Source organism: Phyllostomus hastatus, unplaced genomic scaffold (genome assembly GCF_019186645.2).
Source record: "Phyllostomus hastatus isolate PE091 unplaced genomic scaffold, TTU_PhHast_1.1 phas_contig_34, whole genome shotgun sequence".
NCBI lineage: Eukaryota > Metazoa > Chordata > Mammalia > Chiroptera > Phyllostomidae > Phyllostomus > Phyllostomus hastatus.
In genome coordinates, this window is record NW_025333857.1 from 62457999 (window position 1) to 62480258 (window position 22260).

The window sequence follows — 22260 nt, forward strand, 5'->3', positions numbered from 1 at the left end:
AAGAATTGTTGGTAGTAAACAGTGAGTTTTTGTTAAATTTTTCATAAATGCTTTTACTAACCCTTTAAAATATTGATATGAAGTATGGTAAGAACAAGTGTGGACATATTCTGCTAGGTCTGGAGTCAAGTCTATGTAGTTACTCAAAGGAATACATGGGAGCACACTCATTAACCTGATTAGATAGTTATGTTTTCATGAGGCAAAACCTAGGGCCCAGGACATAGGGATGTTGGTTGACAAGAACCTAGACATATCCAGGAGGTCATACAACTCTGCTAAGAGGGGAGTGTCCACCCTTCTGCGTTTTTCCAAGAGGGGGTGTTCTGAGCTGAGCCTAGAAAATGATTCAACAAGATTAATAACCAGGGACAGTCAAAAGGAGAATCTGGCTAGAGAAAAGCTTACCTTTAGTTGGAACAAGGCAATAAGAAGATAGCTGAGAGAAAGGAATTTTGCAGAAATAAATTTCACAAATGTTCCTTTTTTACTCTGGGAATCGTTGTATGCTTTATAGAGCATGGGCAGACTCCAAGGATCCAGTAACCCCAAATTTGGTCCATGATCTTATGTTCATCAGTGCTTACTAGAGGGTGGCAGAACATGCCCTATTCGCATGGAAATGGTTACAGAACCACAGACCTCATGGAGGGATTTGTAACCATCAGACAGAGTGTCGATTAACTCCTAAACTCTAGTGATCATCATAACCTAAGTTATCTCTCACTTGCTTCATTTTTTTTACATGAGTTTTACATCAGGGAGAGGAGTAGAATTGGCAGAAAACCCCCATCTCTGCTCTTCTTAGGCACCCCTTATGGCCCCTTAACTTAGCAGAAGCCAACAATAGTTCTTTATAAAAATAATGGGCATAACCCTATTTTCTCATATAGTAATTCTCAAAGTGACTTCCACAGAACATCTGTTCTGAGAGACATTAATAAATGCTGAGTGAAAAATAGTGTCATGCCAAAAAGTTTGGGAAATGATTCACATTATAGACTCATCTTAGAGAACTGCATTGCACAGCAAGGTATTTAAGACTTTCGTGAGTCCTTTTGAAGAACCAGATATTCCTACATAGAACTTTTTTAATTGTATTTTTTTCCATTACCATTTAGTCCCCTTATATTTCCTCTCCACCACAATCACCCCACTGTTGTCCATGTCCTTGAGTCCTTGTTTTCTTTTTCCTCAATCCTTCTACGCTCTAATCTCCCCCAACCTTAACTGTCATTCTGCTCTCTACAAATCTGTCTCTATTTTCTGTGTTAGTTCAGTCTGTAGGTTAGATTCCACATGAGTGAAATCATAAGGTGTTTGTCTTTCTCTGATGGCTTATTTACTTAGCATAACATTCTCCAGGTCCATCCATACTGTCACAAAGGGTAAAATTTTCTCCTTTTTTATGGACAAGTAGTATTGCATTGTGTAAATATCCCATACTTGTTTTATCCCCTCATCTTGATGGAGACTTGCTCCGCTTCCATATCTTGGGAATTATAAATAATGCTTCAATGGACATAGGGGTGCTTATGTTCTTTCAAATTCATATTTTGGATTTCATTGGATATATTCCCAGAATTGGGAATGCTGGGTCAAAATGCAGCATACTCATTTTTAATTTTTTCAGGTATCTCCATACTGCTTTCCACAGTGGCTGGACCAGTCTGCATTCCCACCAATAGTTCAAAAGAATTCACCTTTCTCTACATCCCCACCAGCACTTGTTGTTTGTTGATTTATTGATGATAGCCATTTTGACAGATATGAGATGCTATCTCATCGTGTTTTTAATTTGCATTTCTCTGATGAGTAGTGATGTTGGCCATCTTTTCATATATCTATTAGCCACCTGTATGTCCTCTTTGGAGAAATGTCCATTTAGGCCCTTTCCTATTTCTTGTTGGGTTATTTTGGGGGGGGGGGGCTGTTGAATTTTGTAAGTTCTTTATACATTTTGGATATTAACCCCTTGTCAGATGTGTCAGTGAATATGTCCTCCCATTCTGTGTGTTGTCTTTTTATTTTGTCGAGGTTTTCCTTTGCTGTTTAAAAAATTTTAGTTTGATGTAGTCCCTATTTGTTTATTTTTTATTTTGTCTCCCTTGCCTTGGGAGATATATCTGATAAAATATTGGTATGGTACAAAATTAATATCCAAAAATCAATTGCATTTTTATAGGCCAATAATAAACCAACAGAAAGGGAAATTTAGAAAACAATCCCGTTCATAATTGCTTTAAAAGAATAAAATACCTAGGAATAAACCTAACAAAGGATATAAAAAACCTGTGCTCAGGAAATTATGATACTGAAGAAAGAAACTGAAGAAGATACAAATAAGTGGAAGTATATACCATGTTCATGGATAGGAAGAATTAACATCATTAAAATGTCCATACTACCCAAAGCCATCTATAGATCCAATGAAATTCCTATCAAGACTCCAATGACATAGCCCCAGATAGTGTAGATCAGTGGCTTGAGCACAGGTCTGTGAATGAAAGGGACACCAGTTCAATTCCTAGTCGAGGCACATGCCTGGGTTGTAGGCCAGGTTCCTGGTGGGGGGCATCCTAGAGGAAACCACACATTGATGTTTCTCTCCCTCTCTTTCTCTCTCTCTTCCCCTCTCTTTAAAAATAAATAAATAAAATCTTAAAAAAAAGAAAAATTCCAATGGCATATTTCACAGAACTAGGGCAAATGTTTCAAAAATTTATAGGGAATCACAAAAGGCCCCACATGGCGATAGCAATCCTGAGAAAGAAGAACAAGGAATCATACTACCTAATATCGAACTATACTATAAGGCCATAGTAATCAAAACAGCATGGTACTTGCATGAAAGCAGACACATAGATCAGTGGAACAGAAGAGAGAGCCCAGAAATAAATGCACACTTTTATAGTCAATTAGTATTCAACAAAGGAAACAAGCACATATAATGGGCTAAATATAGTTTATTCAATAAACGATGTTGGGAAAATTGGATAGATTGGTGTAGAAGAACAAAACTACACTACTTATAGCACACACAAGAATACATTCAAAATGGATTAAAGACTTAAGTGTTAGACCTAGAACCATAAATATGATGATAGAAGAAAACATAGGCACCAATAAAAGTTTATAAAAGAAATACTAAATAAATATTTTACTGGAAAAAAAACCCCTCTAGATCAGCTCTAGTACCTCATCTAAGGATTGTGATCCTGTCACACACATATCTTTACCCAGTATCTTGTTTATAAGATAAAAAGTCCCTTGATTTGTCAAAATTTCATGTTAACTAGTCATCTATTATTATAAATGTGACCTATTCTGTATTGATTCTACTGTTTAAAATAAAATATATTTTCTGCTTTATTAGGAACTATAAAATTAAATTGCACGAACATTTATATAATGCCCTATAAGTGCAAAATGCTAAGTTATACATTAGCACAGGAGACAATAATAACAATAATGATCTTGTAAACAGTAATGGCTATCTTTTATTGAACCCTTAAATATAGATCAGAAACTATGTTGCGTAGTTTTAAAACTATTTTCTCACTTAGTACTTCTAATAGCCCTATAAAAACTGTGTTAGTTTTATCTCTATTTTATGCATGGTGATTCTGAGACCCAATGAATTTATAAGAAATTTTCTCAAAGTAATACAGCTACTAAGTGAATTAGTCTGTCTGGTTACTTAATTGAGGTTCTTGATTCTCAAGAAACTAGCCAATCTAGATTATAGAAGTGAGGGGGGTTACACATATCTGGTCTAATTTTTGTTGCTTCTGGGAAAATGATGTTTCTTATTTCATTTAAGATCAGTGTGTATTCTCAGCTAACAAGCAAAGCATTTGGTAGTCCACAAGTCTACATTAAAATAATAACATATAAGAGTGGGATGCAAGAAATGCTACCCAGACTAGGGCACTGGCTCCATGAATAAACATTTTCTGGTAGCACTCAAGAGAAGAATTCTTTGAAAGTTTCAGAGCAGGACCCTCTAACCAAGTGGCTTTGGATTCCTAAAATTAGAAGTTGAGCCTTGGGATATAGTGATGAATTGTGAGTACGGAAATTTTTAATTAACATTCTGAAATGCATCTTAGAAATATTTGTCATATAAAGTCAAAGCAAAATAGGCAAATAAATCCTTGGCCCACTTGGAATTCTGAAATAAGTGATTTTCTTAGGAGGAGAAGCTTCCCATGGAGTGTGAAGAAATTTCCCTCCTTTTGACTAATGGAAGGCTTTTGTGAACACATTTCAAGGTGTGATAGCTGCCTTCAAGTCAAGAATACTGTATTGAATGTCTACTGTGCGTTTTACTCTAAGGTAGGCAGAATCACTAAGACTCCTACAATCTAAATTCCCTCCTCTCTGTCTATCCCAACAGGCAGAATTACGGTTCTAAAATGCAAAGATGCCATTCCCTTTCTCAGAACACTCACTAGCTTCCCATCACACTCATTTCAATGAATTTCTATTTGAGTTATGAGGGACTACTTCCTGGGGCCTCTACTTAGTCTCTCTATTCATATCTACCATGATACACCATGAAGAAATTTGTTAGCACCATTAGGCTTCTTCTTCTGTCAGGAGTGGGAAGTACTTTAAAGTTTTAAACAAAAGAGTTACACATCAGATATTTGATTTACATTATTCTTCTTTCATTTGTCCTAATGGTACTCTTAGTGACACCAATTATATGTAGGTTTTATCTCCTTTGTTGGTCTTCAATAAACATTTTTTACTAATTGTTTAAAAACTCCTTTTAATTTATTTAGATCACTCTCATCAAGTATGGAATACATGACTTCCATAGGTCCAGCATCATTTCCACCAATACAGATGATGCTTGGAATGCAGGTTGCAGTGACAGTTATGCTTTTTACTTTCATTTTCTTCTTGACTTTGTTATTTAGTTCATTTATCTTGCTGTTATTGTCTCTTTAGTCCCTCAATATCTTTGAACTCTTAATTCATAAACATTTGTGTATGTGTTTTATAAATGCAACAAATATGTTTGGTAACAAATGTTATTTCATTTTGGGTATGACTCTAGGGGGTGTTCTTAATTGTCTTTTCTCTGCAAGCTTTCTTTCCCCTCTTATTCTTTCAGGTATTGTTCTAGATCCTATGCTGACTTTCTTGTATTGCCATCATGACGGAACAAGGTTAGTCATTTTTCTTTATCTTTGTGTGTGTGTGTGTGTGTGTGTGTAAAATTAGTGGTGATTAGAAGTACCACTAGCAGGAACCAACTCACAGTCCAATCCCTTCTCATATGCACAGTATGTACTGTGTGTGCATGTGTGTAGGGGGTATAAAAAGGAGAGAGAAGCATAAAGTTTATCTTTCTCTTTCTGTGGTCATTGAATTCTGTTGATCTTAGAAAGAAGACGGGATCAAAGATAGATTTAATTTTCCTTGTTACAAACCAAAGTGCACCTATGTATTTTCAAAGGTTACTCTAGTTACACTGAACAGATTAAAGGGGGGCAGGAGATGAGGTGAGGAGCTATAAGGGGCCCATTATAAAAGTGTATAAAAATGTGATGGCTAGCCCTGGCTGGTGTAGCTCAGTGGATTGAGCGTGGGCTGGGAACCAAAGTATCCCAGGTTCGATTCCCAGCCAGGGTACATGCCTGGGTTGCAGGCCATAACCCCCAGCAACCGCACATTGAAGTTTCTCTGTCTCTCTCTCTCTCTCTCCCTCCCTTCCCTCTCTAAAAATAAATAAATAAAATCTTTTAAAAATGTGATGGCTGATGGGACTGGAGACAGAGCACGGAGAAGGGAAGTGAAATTAATAAGACCTGATGATTGTTCCAGGCCCTACCATCAATAACCTACAATCTTTTCAAAGGCTGAAGATATGTTTATTTACTTGTACATTCTTGAGAACCTAAATCAGGCACCAAGTAAATTACAATCATTATTTATTGAAACCAGACAATTATTTCTAATTACTTACAATACTGTCCTGGATTAAATATATTTTATTTCCTCTTGGAAACTGCTCAGGTCACAGCAAGGGGGATTTGTGTTAGACATTTTTCTGGGTCAGTTCTGCGACATTTTATATCTGTTTTTCTAAAAGCTCTTTAATGCTTTAGAAGTAACTGATGTAATGAGTGACTTCACTTTAAACATTCATTTTCACATTTAAAAAATGAAATAATACTAATAATAAAATACTACCATCACTACTGCTAATAATAATAATGATGATTTTTTTCTTGGGATTAGTGAGTAAATGTTCAGTATGCCTCTCGTGGACCTGATTTGGTCTAGGTGCTCCCTAAGGGAGCAGCCACTCACTCTTTCTCTTTCATGCAAAAATGTTCTCAGGCTTGCTTAGACTCTCATCTTAGTCTTCCCATTATAGCTTTTGCTTATCTTTATCATGGTTCTTTCCACAGTTTTACAATTATCTGCTTACGTGCTTGTATACCCATTACACCAGGGATCATGACATTTCATCCTCACGCATACCAATACCTGAACATAGAAGGACTTCATTATATTTTGAATGAATAAAAGAATTGATCCCTAATGTCAGGTTATTTCTATCATGGTGGGAGATGCGGCTAGCCCTCATTGCCCCCTTTATTTTTAAAAAATTATTTTATTGTTGTTCAATTACAGTTGTCTGTAGTTATCCTCCCCCATTCACTACCCCCACCCTAGCCATCTCCACCTCCCTCCCTTGCTTCCACCCTGCCTTGGTTTTGTCCATGTGTCCTTTATAGTTGTTCCTGGAAACCTTCCCCGCTTTCCCTCAATATCCGCCACCCCCCCGCCCCCACTTCCCCTCTGGTTACTATCAAATTGTTCTCAATTTCAAAGTCTCTGGTTATATTTTGCTTGCTTACTTGTTTCGTTGATTAGGTTCCAGTTAAAGGAGAGATCATATGGTATTTGTCCCTCACTGCCTGGCTTATTTTACTTAGCATAATGCTCTCCAGTTCCATCCATGCTGTCACAAAAAGTAGGAGCTCCTTCTTTCTTTCTGCTTTGATGTATTCCATTGTGCAAATGTACCAGTTTTTTTGATCCACTCATTTACTGATGGGCACTTATGTTGCTTTCAGCACTTGGCTATTATAAATTGTACTGCTATAAACATTGGGGTGCATAGGTTCTTTTGAATTGGTGTCTCAGTGTCCTTAGGATAAAATCCCAACAGTGGAATTGCTGGGTTCCATTTTTAGTTTTCTGAGGACGTTCCATAGTGTTTTCCACAGTGGCTACAGCAGTCTGCATTCCCACCAACAGTGCCCTAGGGTTCTCTTTTCTCCACATACTCTCCAACACTTGTTTGTCGATTTGTTTATGTTGGCCATTCTCACCAATGTGAGTGAAGTGGTATCTCATTGTGGTTTTAATTTGCATGTCTCTGATGGCTAGTGATGCTGAGCATCTTTTCATATGTCTCTGGGCCCTCTGTGTGTCCTCCTTGGAGAAGTGTCTGTTCAAATCTTTCTTGAAAAGAAATTTAAAGCAAGGCCACTCACAGCCTTTGATCCTTGGGTTTAATAGAGAGGTTCATCAATAACAGAAACAATCCAAATATCCCATATCTGGAAGAGAGTGTTTCTCAGACATATGGGCTTCTATGAGCAATAGTCACAAGCTATGTAATGTTTTGGTGAGTCATAAGTGGCTTCAGCATCAATCAGTTTCAGAATGGTTTTAATTCAGGAAAGAATCCATTCCATCAGAGAAGATACATATTTCTGAAGCATAATACAGCTCCTTGGAAAAACACAGTCTCTCTCTATAAATGTATAAAATAAAGCAAAATTGTATTATCATCCAACAGCTGGATTTCCTCCCTCCTTTGAAAGTGTAATTTGTTACTTAATAGCCCTTTACATTTATTTGGGAAATTAAACAGTTGTAACTAACCCTATGAAACTGTTTTGTAAAAGTTGGCCTTCTACAAATCAATTTCACTTCCATCTCTCTAGTGGTGTCATAGCTCATCCTAGCAAGACAGTCAGTTGGCAATTGTTTCCTGAACTCCTGCAGGGTTCTCAGCAGCACAATAAATGATGGATGGCTAGAAAGTTGATGACTGAGAATAGGGAGGGGAACCTGTACTGTTAGTGTAGTCATAATCTTATTGAAGCTGGCAGAAGAATTATTACCATTCCTGATGAAGTATAGCAATTCTTTCATGAAAACAAGATTTTTGTAAACTAATTTGTTTTTATTGCCAAACCAAATGCTATTAACCAAACTAAAATTCCAACCTGGTATTTTACCCCTGGTTTATGATAGTGAAGGAATTAGATATGTTTTTGTGATGTTTTTGGAATTAGATATGTTTTTGTGATGCACCAGGTACTTTGCATGTTATTCTAATTTCATTCTAATTTAAAAAGGAGAGTTGGAGCGTGAATGTAGTCTGGCACAAGAGAAGTCAGAATTATTTTATATGTTTGATAAATTTATTCTATTCTTTTTAATTGTTAAGAATATTTATCAAATCAATGCACTAGTGTTTTACAAAAAACAAAACACTTTTAAAAGAGGCAATAGTCTCCTTTTATACTCTACATTATCCTTCTTGGAAAGGCAATCACGTTTTAATACTCAGTTTCTTTTAAGTTTGGATTGTTTTATGGTTGTAGGTGTTTTCTTCTGACTTCTTGCTTGCAAAAGATAAGAATTTATATTTTGCCCACACACAAACTCACACAGATATACATGCATATTCTAGTCATGGCTTTCTAAATATAATTCTATCACAATAATACCTAAAACACTCTAATTATATATAACACTCAGGTCTGTAGTATAATTACATTAAATATCTTACTGCTGTACAAAACTTTGTTTTTATTCTATTGGCTAAAATTGCATTCATACATGGAGTTATTTAGTTATATAACTATTGTACCCACATGAATGAGCCACCATTGTGTATACTGTGATTGTATTTTGTTTTTATATCATTTCTGTTTGCTTTTATTGGAGTTAATCACTATCTCCTTACCATTTTCTCAGTTTTTCAAGTGTCTATCATTAAGTTAGCCTGCATTTTCAGTAGAACCACAAAGCTCCCTTCAGTGTGAACAAATATGATTCATTGTTCGATCAGTTTTGGTTATTTAAACTGGAATATGATCCTTCTCAAGGTCTCTGTCTTCTTGCTTCTATTTGAATTGGTTATTCCCTGGGTCTTTTATTTATCTGTTATCCTGAGATAGTTCTTCTTCATCATCCTGATGATTCCATTTTCTTCTTTTTCCTCTATTGCATCCAAGTGTTCTTGAGTTTTTGTCTTCCTCTCGTTTGGTTTCCTCCCTCAATTTTTTTGGAGCATATCCTGAAATAGATTCTTTAAAAAAATAGGAAGTAAATTGTTCAAGAGCATGCATACCTAAAAATATGTTTATGTCAAATAACATTTATAGATCATTTTCATATAGAAATTTAGTTTGCAAGAAGAAACAAAATAGACCATAAGGCCAGAAAGGTGAGGAGAGGCCAGATCATTAGGACGTTCTAGATTTCAGTAAGAACTTTGAAATTTATTATGAATGAGATAGAAAGCTATTGAAAAATTGATAACAAAATGTCAAGATACAATTTTGTGTTTTTGAAAGTATTATTCAATTATCATGCAAACACTAGACTCTACAGGAGATTAGAGGTAAAGCAGAAAAGCTGTTGAGCATGGTAAAATAATTCAGGTAGAGGAAGGGGGTAGTGATATGGCATCACTGTTGAAGAAATCATGATGCCATTTCCTGATGTAGAGAAGACTGGAAAATAAATAGGTTCAGAGAGAATAAACGGATAAAAGTCAAGAAGTTTCTTTTAGTGTGTTACTTTTGAGAGGAGTTGTCAAGTGTCAACTTAGACAACAGAATCTTGAATTTAGGGAATTTAGACATGATATTTAAAGACGTAGGACCAGGTGTGATTATCTAGAATAGAGGGTGTGAAATGACAGCCTTTGGGCCAAATCTGACTGCTGACTGCTTTTGTAAATAAGGTTGTATTGGAGCAAAACTGCACTGATATTTTTTATATAGCGTCTGTGGCTGCTTTTGTGCTACACTGGCAGAGTGAAGAAAGTAGTTGCAATGGAAGCCTAAAATATTTGCTATCTGGCCCTTTCCTGAGAAAGCTTGCCAACTCCTAACCTAAGGAATAAGTATAGATAAAGAAGAAAAGGAGGTCAAGGGAGAGCTCTAGGGTTTTCCAACATTTAAAGATTGGGAAAGATGAGGTGATCTACCAAAAGACACTCAGAAGAAGCAATCAGTGAGGAGAGGAAACCCAGGTAGGTGTGATGTCCTAGAAACCAAGTGATGACAGTGTCTTGAAAAGAAGAGGGGAGTGTTTAACTTTGGCAGATGTTGCTGAGGGATGAACTAAAACGAAGGTTGAGGTTTGACCACTGGATCTGGCAAGATGAATTGTAGTATGCTTGACAAGAATAATTTATAATGAGTGTTAGAGGCAAAGTCTGATTGAAATGGGTTCCACAGAGAATGGAAGGTGAGAAGTAAAAATAGCGAACATGTGTGGTAAGAACACAAAATGAGATCTACCCTCTTAGCAAATGTTCTTGTGTACAATACAGTGTTGTTAACTATAGGCACAAGGTTGGTTTATATGGTGCAGCCACTACATAAAATTGTATGGAAGGTCCTCTGTATATTCATCTAGAAGAATTGAAATCAGATCTCAAAGAGATATTTGCACTCTCATATTCATTGCAACACTGTCAGCAATAGGCAAGACATGCGAATAACTTAAATGTTCACTGAAGGATTAATGGATAGTGAATATAAATAATCTTTTGAGCTTTGCTATAAAGACAAGCAGAACAATGGGGCAGTAACTGAAAGGAAGCAAGGGGTCACAAAAAGGTGGAACAGGTTGGTTTACCAGGAAACAGGCTTTGGGATGAAGGTTGTCATGCAGATTGTCATGTGTTCACTAAGGTCATGCTTTCAACATCTTTGGAGAAGGTGAGATTCAACAGAGGGAGAAGTTGATTGAAATGAAGTCCAAAAGAAGCTTCAGCCAACTCCAGGGAGTGTTCTGAAGCTGAGATTGCCCTTCAGAAATGGCCCTTGGTAAAGATGGGGAGTCAGGCCGATTTACATCCTGATCGACTAGTCATTGGATGAGAGTTGCCTCAGGAAGAGAGAACACCCTTGTGTGAGGTGGTCCTGCTCCATCAGGGTAATTCCTTAAGAGGCATGACAACTGACAGCTGTTGGCCAGCAGCATTCCCAGCAACTGCAAGAATAAGTCTTGCATCCCAAAGAGGGATCTGAAAGGCACATTCTAGAATCCACTTCAGAAGGAGCTTTAAAATATTGGACTCCCTGCTTCTTTCTTTCAACCTCTTCAGTGCTTCTCTCAGATTGTCCTTCACAGCTCTGAAATTCATTAACTTCACCTTGTGACTGGCCACCCATTGGTCTCTGTTTTATGCTTTATCAGAGAGGATGGGAAGTAAAATCTATTTTGCTAGCCTATCTTGTCTCTGCTTCTATTAACGGACATTGATATAACCATTAGCTTTTACTTAAAGAATTAAAGATTATTGTTTTTATCCAGAAGTGCTTCCCAAAGACTGCTGGCTCTCCTCTATAAAATCTAACATAAAAGAGATTAAGTATAACATGAAATCAATGGTTGGTACCTTTTGGCCTTTGGAAATAGGGCTGGGTTTAAAACTAAATTAGGAAGAAATTTTCATATCACTTGTCTTTTCTTAAATAGTTTCTATTATGTTCCTTTTAATTAATAAATGTTCCTTTTTTATGGCCTCTTTATTAACTTGGAATCATAGGTAGAAAGAAACTCATCAAACCTCTAACCCAACCATCTCCCCAGTCCAATGACGCCTCCAATAAGTGATTTGGCAGGTGCTATCTATCACTGTTCGCAGGCACCAAGGTGTGAGAACCTCAGCAAACATTTTCTAGTACTGAGTAAAAGTGGTTCTCCCTATAATTTGTGTTCCTCAGTTCTGGTTCTATACTCACAGTAGGTATAATTTTTCTTCTGGAGGAGAGCCTTTCGGAGAGTTATAAGTAACTTTGAGTCTTCTTTCCCTAACTTTTTACCTACCTACTCTAATACTCCTCTTCTGCCAGCTCAACATATCCTACATATTTATTCAACTTAGTCAGTAAGCTCATATTAAGTCGCCTGTCCTAGACCAGGCACAGCATTAAATTCTTGGGATAAATATGCATCCTAAATACCAGGAAATAATCTCTAGTATTTTTACCATCCCAGTTGCTTTCTTGTGTTAGTACTAACCAAAGATGGAGTGCTTCCTCTTGGTTAAGGATTAATTCTGCCCCTTCTTTCTTGCTCATCCTCTCCATATAAGATTCTCTCTAGGAAATCTTAGCTAACAGACACCACTTACTGAACACTTACCCTATGATAGGCAGTACACCAACCACTTTATAGTCATTCCTTCCTTTAATATTTATAAGAAACCTAGAGGTAAATACTTTTATTATCTCTATTCTATAAGTGAGGAAAGTAAGTCTTTGAAGGCTTAGACAACTTGCTAAAGGTCTTAGCTAATAGGTGGTGGAGACAAAAGCCAATCCCACATCTGTATGACTACAGAACCTGTGCTTTTAACCACCAGGCTATATTTATGTCTATTACCAGGGCTCTAAATAGTATCTAAGTCCTGGTTAGTCCCCTGTTTGGGTTGAATTGTGTCCCCCCTCTAAAGATAAGTTGACACTCTAACCCCCCATTACCCAAGAATATAAATTTATTTGGAAATAGGACTGTTGCAGATGTAATTAGTTAGAACAAGCTCATACTGGCATGTAGAACCTTAATCCAATATGGCATGTATTCTTATAAGAAAAGTAAGGTTTGGACACAGACATAGAGGGGGTGGCCATGAGAAGAAGGAGAAAAAGATTTGATTTCTTCTGCACCACAGAGCACCTGCAGCTCTCAGAAGCTGGAAGCAGCAAGAAAGGACCCTCCCCAGAGTCTTCTGAGGAAGCACAACCCTGCCAATACCCTAATTTCAGACTTTCAGCCTCCAGAACTATAAGGCAACTAATGTCTGTTGTTTTAATCCAGCCAGTTTGTAGTATCTTTTTACAACAGTGCTGGAAAACAAACAGAGCTCCTCAGGCCTCTAGTCCATGATCCAGACTCACATTTCCAATGGTTTCTCAACATCTTTTTCTGATCTCCTTGGCAGATACCATTTGAAATAACTTCATGGCCTTGCCTGCCTTCTTTTCTAAAAAAAAATAAGTAAATTTGACATGTGACATTGTGTAAATTTAAGGTATACAGCCTCTTACTTTGATACATTTATATATTGTCATACCATTGCTGATATAGTGATATTTATCACATTACATAGTTACAGTATAATATTGGCTTCACTTGTTATAATGTACATTAAGTCTCTATGTCTTATTTACTGCTCATTGTAAGTCTATGGCTTTAAACATCATCACTCTTATCCCCCCACTCCTATCCCCTAGTAACCACCATTTTACTTTCTGTTTCTTACAGGTTTAACTATTTTTGATTCCACAAGTAAGTGATATCATATAGTACTTGTTTTTCTTTGACTTGTCTTTCTTGGCTTAATGTGTTCTAGGTCTATCCATTTTGTTGCAAATGGGAGGATATCCTCCTTTCTCATGGCTGAATAATATTCCATTGTGTATACAAGTATGCACATCTTTTTTTATCCATTCATCTGTTGATGGGAATGTGGGTTATTTCCATATATTGGCTATTGGGGATAATGCTGTAATAAATATGAGTGCATAAAGCTCCTATAAATCCTGTTTTCACTTTCTTTGGGTATGTACCCAGAAGTGGAATTACTTAACTGTATAATAGGTCTATTTTATACATTTTGAGGAAAATCCATATTGTTTCCCATCATAGTTGAACCAATTTACATTCTTACCAACAATATAGAAATGTTCCCTTTTCAGCACATTCTTGCCAACACCTGTTGTCTCTAGTCTCCTTAATTATAGCCATTCTAAAAGGTATAAGGGAAGATCTTATTGCTGTTTTGATTTGAATTTCCCTGATTAGTAATGTTGAGCATCTCTTCCTGTGTCTGTTGGCCATCTTGATGTCCTCTATAGAAAAAAATGTCTATTTAGTTCTTCTGCCCATTTTGTAGTCAAAATGGGTTGTTTTTGTTGTTGTTGTTGTCATTAAGTTGACTGAGTCCTTTATATATTTTGGTTAGTAACCCCTTATCTGATACATGGTCTGAAAAATTTTCTCCATTCGGTCAGTTTTTTCATTTTTTAATTGTTTCTTTTGCTGCACAGAATCTTTTGAGTTTGATGTATTCCCATTTGTTTATTTTGCTTTTGTTGCTTTGTGCTTTTGGCTTCATGTTACAAACTCATTGCCAAAACCAATATGGAAAAACTTTTCCCCTATGTTTGCTTCTAGGAGTCTTACGGGATTAGGTCTTATATTTAAGTCTTTCATTCATTTTAAGTTAATTTTTGTAAGTGGTGTGAGATAAGGGTCTAATCTTACCATTCTGCATGTGTTTCTCTAGTTTTACCAACACCATTTGTTGAAGAGGCTACCCTTTCCCTATTTTCTATTCTTTGCTCTCTTGTCAAATAGTAACTGACCATATATACTGAGATTTAATTCTAGGCTTTCTATTCTTTCCATTGATGTATATATCTATGTTTATGCCATTACCATACTGTTTTTATTTCTATAGTTTTTTAGAATATTTTGAAATCCAGAAGCATGATACCTTTGGCTTTTTTTTCTCCTATAGGATAGCTTTGACTACTCAGGGTCTTTTGTAGTTCCATAAAAATTTTAGGATTGCTCCTTTTATATCTGTGAAGAATTACTCTGGTATTTTGATGGGTGTTGTGTTGAATCCACAGATGGCTTCAGTAGGATGCCTTGCTCACCCTTTTGACCGTGCTTGCCTTTTAGCACTCTTCCTACTAAGTTCTTAGAGCCCACATTCACACAGTTACTTGTACCTGAAAGGTTTTTTGTTCACTTTTCATTCATTTTAAAACATTTATTATGTGCCTACTAGATGCCAGACACTGGGATGGGTGCAAGGGACAAAGAATAGAACAACTGAAGTAGCTATCACTAAGCTAGTGCTTACTATACACATGGTACTCTTCTAAGGGCTTACACGTATTACCTCATTTATTTTACACAACAACTCCACTAGGTAAGACTAGTAGCCCACTCACAGATGAGGAAACTGAGGCCCAGAGAAGTTAAGTACCTTGCATGCAGTCACTCAGGTGGCCAAAAGCAGGATCAAGTTTTAAACCTAAGCAGTTTGGCTCTGGACTCCATGTACTTACTGGCTGAGCTTTTTTGTCCCTTGGGAGGAAATAGCTCCTGCTTTCAGTGATGATACAGAATTTTAGAGGATCTAAAATATTAAAGAAATAATTATGTGAATGAAAATAATTTAATAAACTGGGATAAGTGATATGAAAGGAAATTAAACAGCATTAGGAGAGAGACTGGAGGATCAGGTTTCTCAGGAAAAGAGACACTTAAGCTAAGATCTGACAAGGGAGTAACATTTTGCCAGTTAAAGAGAGCAGAGAAGGGACTTTCAAGGGAAACAGCATAGAGTGTGGGTCAAAAATAGGTTTAAGACTGTGCCATTGTGACATCTTGGGGGGAGAGTGAAAGAAGCTATTATAATAATAATAACCTGCATGTCTTTTTCCATACTCACAACTGTAAACCTACTTTTGCCCTACTGTATACATAGTCCTTGTGATGGGGTCAGACCCCACATTTTCTTCTCCCTCATGCCCCAATCGATCACTGAGTGATATTGAATCCATTTCCTAAATGTTTCTCCAGCTTTCTCTTTTTTGAATCTATTTCTTAGATACTTCTCAGTCTTTCTACTTGTCCACTGTGACTTCTAGACAACCACAATGTCCTCTTAACTGCTCTCTTTGCCTGACTCCCTGACCATAATGCCACACAGCAGTCATTGTTGTCACTTAAATACAAATTTGATTGGATCTCTCCTGCTGAAGTCTCTTCAGTAGATTCCCGTTGCTTTCAGAATGGATTCCCAAATATTTTCTTGGTGCTGTGAACATCTGAGGTTCTCATCTGTCTGGCATCCTTTTCTCAGTTCTGATTATCGTAATCCAAAATCCCTGCCTTGGCTTTTTGAAACCATCTCTAAACCAATTTTTTTGGAGATTATAGCGGCTCTATCAACTACAGGACTTTGCCCTCTAGACCACAGGGGTGAGCATGTGGTCAGGAAATGATCCGATATTGTATTCCACCTCCTTTGATACAATGACTTGGTCTAAAACAGTGGTTTACAAACAGTGGTTTATCCCAATAGCTTTATCACTTTGAGTGTGCATCAGAATGACCTGGAGGGCTTGTGAAAACATAGATTGCTGGGCCTCACCTCAGAGTTTCTGATCCAGTCTGCCCTGGGGGATGGGCGGCAAGAATTTTCATTCCCAACAGGTTTCAAGGTGATGCTGTTGCTGACATTGGTTCATTGACACTGAAGGTCAACTGTGGGCTAGAGACAAGCCATAGCAGTTTGTATGCACTCAACAGAGGAGATCTCCTTTGTTTAGAATCTATACTAGGACGATGTATGGAGCCATCTGATGGCCAAAACCTCTCAAACCCTAACATACACCTGGAAAGAGTCTAGCGGCAGGAAGAGATGTGGCCAAAATAAAGAACAAAACACTGGACCTGAAAGTTAAGGAGAATCTGTGCAGGATGATTTTAGTCCCTGGACTAACTATCACTCGGACTACTATTACTCTTATTTCCCTCTTTTAATATCAGCAGATACATCCCTTGATACCCATACCCCAAACCTCATCACTGTCTCATGACTACGGTATTTTTGTCAATCACTTGCAATAGACAAGCCCTGATTATAAATGCATGGCACAGAGTAGGTGCTCAATAAATGCTGTTGAAAATTGTCTAAATAATAAATGAATCAAAAGGTGATAAATCAATGAATTTATTAAAAAATAAAAAAGTAAATCCATAAACATTGAAATAGAAGGGAAAGTACAACCTATTTGAAAGCCAAAAATTGTATATAAGACATTATATATACCAGCATGATCTTATTTTTTTTTTAAAGAAAAAAGATATAGTTGGACATCACACAGAAAATGTCTCTTAAGTTCAATCCATTAATAGTTGTTATTTCTGGAGAATTGAGAATTATGGATGATGGACTTTTAGTTTCTACTTTATATATTTTGGTGCTCCTTCAAAGTCTTAAAATAAGCACAAATTACTTCTTATATTAAGAAGCAATCAATAAATATACTTTCTTTTTGAAAAATAAAAGCATAGTTTGAAATGAAATGCAACACTTTAGATGTGGTCTGACCAGAGCAGGTTCAAGATAGCTATCACTTGGTGAGTTTGGGAGGCTAGACTTCTGGTTTAAGAGGATATATCATATGCCAAGCTTCCAACAAGGTGTTTTCTAGCCTCTTGAGAATTCTGAATAGGTTAATTACAAGGAACCCAGGCTTGAGGTTTTTCTGGACAGGGCATGGTTTTCAATACAAAAGAATGAGGAGATTGGAGCTTCAGGAGACTAAGCTTGGAAGTAACCCTTTTGGAGCTTGGCTACTTTAACCCTCACCTATGTATCCCACACGTTGCACACAGAAAACACTACCCCGGAATATCAGGCCTCAGATGGAAATTGAGAGGTGGCATTTGGCCTGGGAGGAAAGACATTATTGTTAATGAATCATGTCCAGTGGGAGCCTAAGGGGCACCTGAGGTACCCTCTGTCTTGGTTTTGTTATCAGTGGTACATGAAGTTCACACTGAAGTCATGGGTGAGAACCCAGGGGCTATTTGAGGGGAAATGGCTATGCAGAGAAAGAAGTGGATTCTTCAATTATGCCATGGCTTTTAGTGAATAGAAGAGACTATGAAAAATAAATTCAGGTGTGGGTTCATTTTAGAGAGAACGTGTAAGGGAGAGAGTGTTGGATGGAAAGTGTCCTCACCTTAAATTCAGGTACACCTGATACTAGTTTCAGGTCTGCCAATAATTACTTTTGGGGTTGTGAGCAAATCTTAATCTGCTTGAACTTCTGTTTCCTCTGTTAAGTGAGGAGTTTGAACCAGGTGATTCTCAAGGTGTATCTTGTATGTAGGCAACAGCTTGATTGAGCTTCATCTCCCACCTGTGCAACTTCATAGCCTTGTGTCCTAGAGTTAGACCTCTTGCCTAGCAAGGGAGGCCAACTACATAGCCTGGTTCACTGCCTGTGTAGGTGCTCATGGCAGTGGCCCTTAGGCCATCATGAATAATATCGTGTCCTATTCACCACATTGCTTTTTTAGTAACAGTAATAATCATGTGTGTTTGTATATGTGGACCACCCAAATTGTGGCTAGTCTTGGCCACGGTGTGTGGGTCTGATGGCATATGCACACCCTGTTGGAGGTCATTATCACTCATCAGCTAATGGAGACCAGAAAAATTAATGGACTTATCCAAAGTCACACAGCTAGTAAGTGTAGCAGCTGGGATTTGAACCCAGGTTGTGTATTGCCACATCTCTTCCACCTAACCCTTCACATTACGACAGCCCCTCCTGAGTAAAATGTCCCTGGAGCACCTCATTCTTTTTTCCCGTGTATTACAGATTAGAGGTAATTTAACATCAGAAAACACCTTCAGTTGCCTTGACATTTGCACTACTTCAGGCCTTTCTGATAAATGTTCACACTCCAACACTTTTGAATAATCCTTGCTTAGAGTTTGCATTTAAGAAGAATCTAAATGGCTCTACTTGAGCCATAGCACACATTCGATGTGCATTTCTGAAAGTGTGGGAGTTTTTAAAATATTCTAAATCACTTCCCTAGGGGAAGAAGACAGAGGAAATGAACAAGTCATGCTGATTAATATTTGAACATAAACAATTATTAGGAAACCTGCAGACAGTGTGGGCTGGGAGAATTCCTTTGCCCCACAAAATGTGTTCCTAAGTCATGGGGATTTGCCTTCTTCTCTATTTCCTGTGTTCCCTTTGCTCAGTTTCTTTGCTCCTTCAGCTACAGACACAGATCAGATCTCATCACAACATCGCCCTGACTGGTTTCTCCTTTCCTTACTAGACCAGAGTTGGCTGCTATTGATTCCTTTGCTTTGTTACTTATTTGGTCCAAAACCATCTATGGTTCTTCTTTCCCTACTGATACTTGAGTTTAGTACTCAAGATCTTTGCTATCTGGCCACAAGCTACAGTCCGTACATCATATCCACCTATTTTTCTCCTTTACCTGTCCTTTGATCCATACTAGACTAGTCCAGGTCCATTGAATAAGTTCTCTATCCTTTATGTTTTTCATATGCTACTCTGTTTCCTGGGGATGTCCCTCTCTTCATCCTACATTTCTCATTTTCACTTTCCCTCCAAAACTTCTCAGCACAAAACCTCTCAACTCTTAGATGGCCCTTACACTGCTTCTACCAATCCTCTGGACCCATCTGCTTGACTGGTTCCTCGCTCATGGCTCTTAGAATGGAAACTTTGGGCTCGTGAGTACCTTACCACTTCATCTAGCAGCACTTCCTCACCCTCCCAGCCCAAAAACAGTGAATGCTAGGTGAACTGGATATGGAAACCAGATCTTTTGACTCCTATTCCTGCATCAAGAATATGACTCCACATGCATTCAACACATATTTTTTTGAGCGCCAAGCGCTGTGCTAGGGATCTCCTGCAGAGTGAAAGCCCATGGCTCTCAATGGCCTTGAAGTCCCACATGAGCTGAATCCTCATCCCTGCTGTTACCCTCCCTCACTTCCATTCAGCCACACTGACCTTTCTGTTCCTTGAACATGTTCCCGCCTTTCTGTTTTGTGCTTGTTCCTCCTTCTGCCCAGATGATCTTTCTCAAATACCAACCTGCCTCTTTCTTTGCCAACTTCAAGGTTTTGCTTAAATTCTCCTTTCTGTCGGACCTTTTCTCCCTACATAACATAAAATTGTAATCACTGCCCATGCTGTTTCTTTCTTCCTATCATCCTCTGACTCACTCTATATTATCTAATTCATAAATTGTCTGATTCTGTCACTAGAATATTAGCTATTCTAGTCATTGCTGGAAACTTCATGCCTGGAAAAGTACCTTATACCGAATAGGAGTCCTATCGCTGATAAATAAGGGATAAATACAAAGTTGAAAAAGGTACGCTTAGTCTTTACCCTCTTGTTTCTCATGGACCGCTGGGAGGATGTGCTTGACTCAACACCCAGTCTCAGAAATGTTCTGGTAGGGAAGTAGAGGCAGCCAACTTAAACTAAGACTGCCAGGAAAATAAGGAAGTCATTTGTTGTTTGTTTGCTTGCTTGCTTTGCCCTGAAAGAGTTCTAGCTGTCCAAAGGAATAAACTGATAAATTAACAATTAAATAACAAACAATGTGGAAATGACTTTGCCAAAGGACAAAATAAACTCTCTTTTGTGCACGTCTTTTCCCTCCCACTTGTGTGTAAACCCTTCAAGGACTTGACCTAAAGCAAATTCCTCCTTTTCCCCCCCCACACCTTCACCCCCCCACCCCCACACTTACTCCCAGGTACAACACCTGAAGGGAGGGAGCATGCAAAAAGACACTTGATGAATGAGTGAATGGGTCCTGAAACAATGTGCAAGCATATGGTCCCTCTCCCTCTTAAGCAATATAAATGCCAGTGGTGATTTGGCTGTGAGATGATTGTATTTTCCTGTTTATCCATTTGGCTGGCACAGCAAGGCAGGGATTTCACAGTCATTCACTCACTAATATATGGCGTGATAAAAGCAGGATCTGCTTGTGAATAGCAGTCCTCCATAAAGCTTTTCTGAGGAAAACAGGTCCAGTAAACTGAGCTCACACCCATTACTGGAGATATCTCCAATTTTATTACTGGAAGTGGTATCAGGAGGAGAGTTGACATAGCCCTCTCTGGTCAGTTTCATCAGTGGTGATGTGGAACGCATGAGATCTAAGCCATGGAAACCTTCTTGCTCTTGTCCTCCCCTGGGAAGGCTAATGTGGGCTGCTGGACTCTGAGGGGACACTGCCTCCCTTAAGATGACTCCCTCATCCTCAGATTAAATGATGAGAGAATTGGGTCCAGAGGGAGGAGCGATCTGAGTAAATTTACACAACTAAGTGGCAGCAGAGCCTGGGCCATAATCCACCATCTGATGCATGTTGGTCACCTAATCAACCCTTGCATACCTCCAATGACAGAACTTAACACCCATGTGAAGTTTCCAGTTTTTATACTGATGTGACTAACAGAAATATTTGGTTGAAATCAGCCTTTAACATGAGCCCACACAAAAAGTAATAAACCTGGGGGGAAAAACAAATAAATTTAAGAAAAGATTTAGTGTCAATATTGCATACTGATCAATATGCCATTTTATCTTTTCAGCATATATTGCATATCTATCAGTGACCTATTTTGGATACTAGGGATACAGATTTAAATCAGGCAGCCTCTTCCTGTCTGCCAAGGTGTTTTACAAATGTGGTTCTGAGAGTATTAGCAGCCAAAGAAAATCAGGAGGTTTGACTCCTTTATTCATAGTGTCTATGAGGACTGGAGAGTTGTGAGGCGGGAGAGGACCATGACTGAGGGCAAGAGAGAAGTCCACCGATCTGGAATGGCTCCTCAGATGCCCAGTCTGGACTCCTAAGTTTAAACTCCCTAAAAGTGTGTTTGGGGTTGTTTGGTTAGCCAAGACAAAGAAGTAGAGTGTAAGCACCAGCAAATAAAAAATTATTCCTGATTCATTCCTATCTTTCCAATGACTAGCTAAACTTGACACTTAGATGATGCTTAGCACATGTATCCTGAGTTGTTGAATCTGGCAATTGACAGATTACACAAAGCAGCAGAGCATTAAGGACCAAAAATATGTGATTCATACTCCAAATGCCAATAAAATGTCAACTCAAGAAATTAGTGAGGGATGTAATACCAAGTGTGGTGGGGTAGAGGTTGAGCTAGATTTTGATTAATGATAATCCTTCTCATCTGTTTGGTGACTCAGAAGACATTTCTGTATCTGCATTATCAATGTAGCCCTCAACAAACTGAAACAGTGGCAGCAGTTATTTATTACCTCCACTATAATGGTGGTAACTGACTCTTGAAAGGATTCACCCATAGATGTGACTTACTGCAGCATAAGT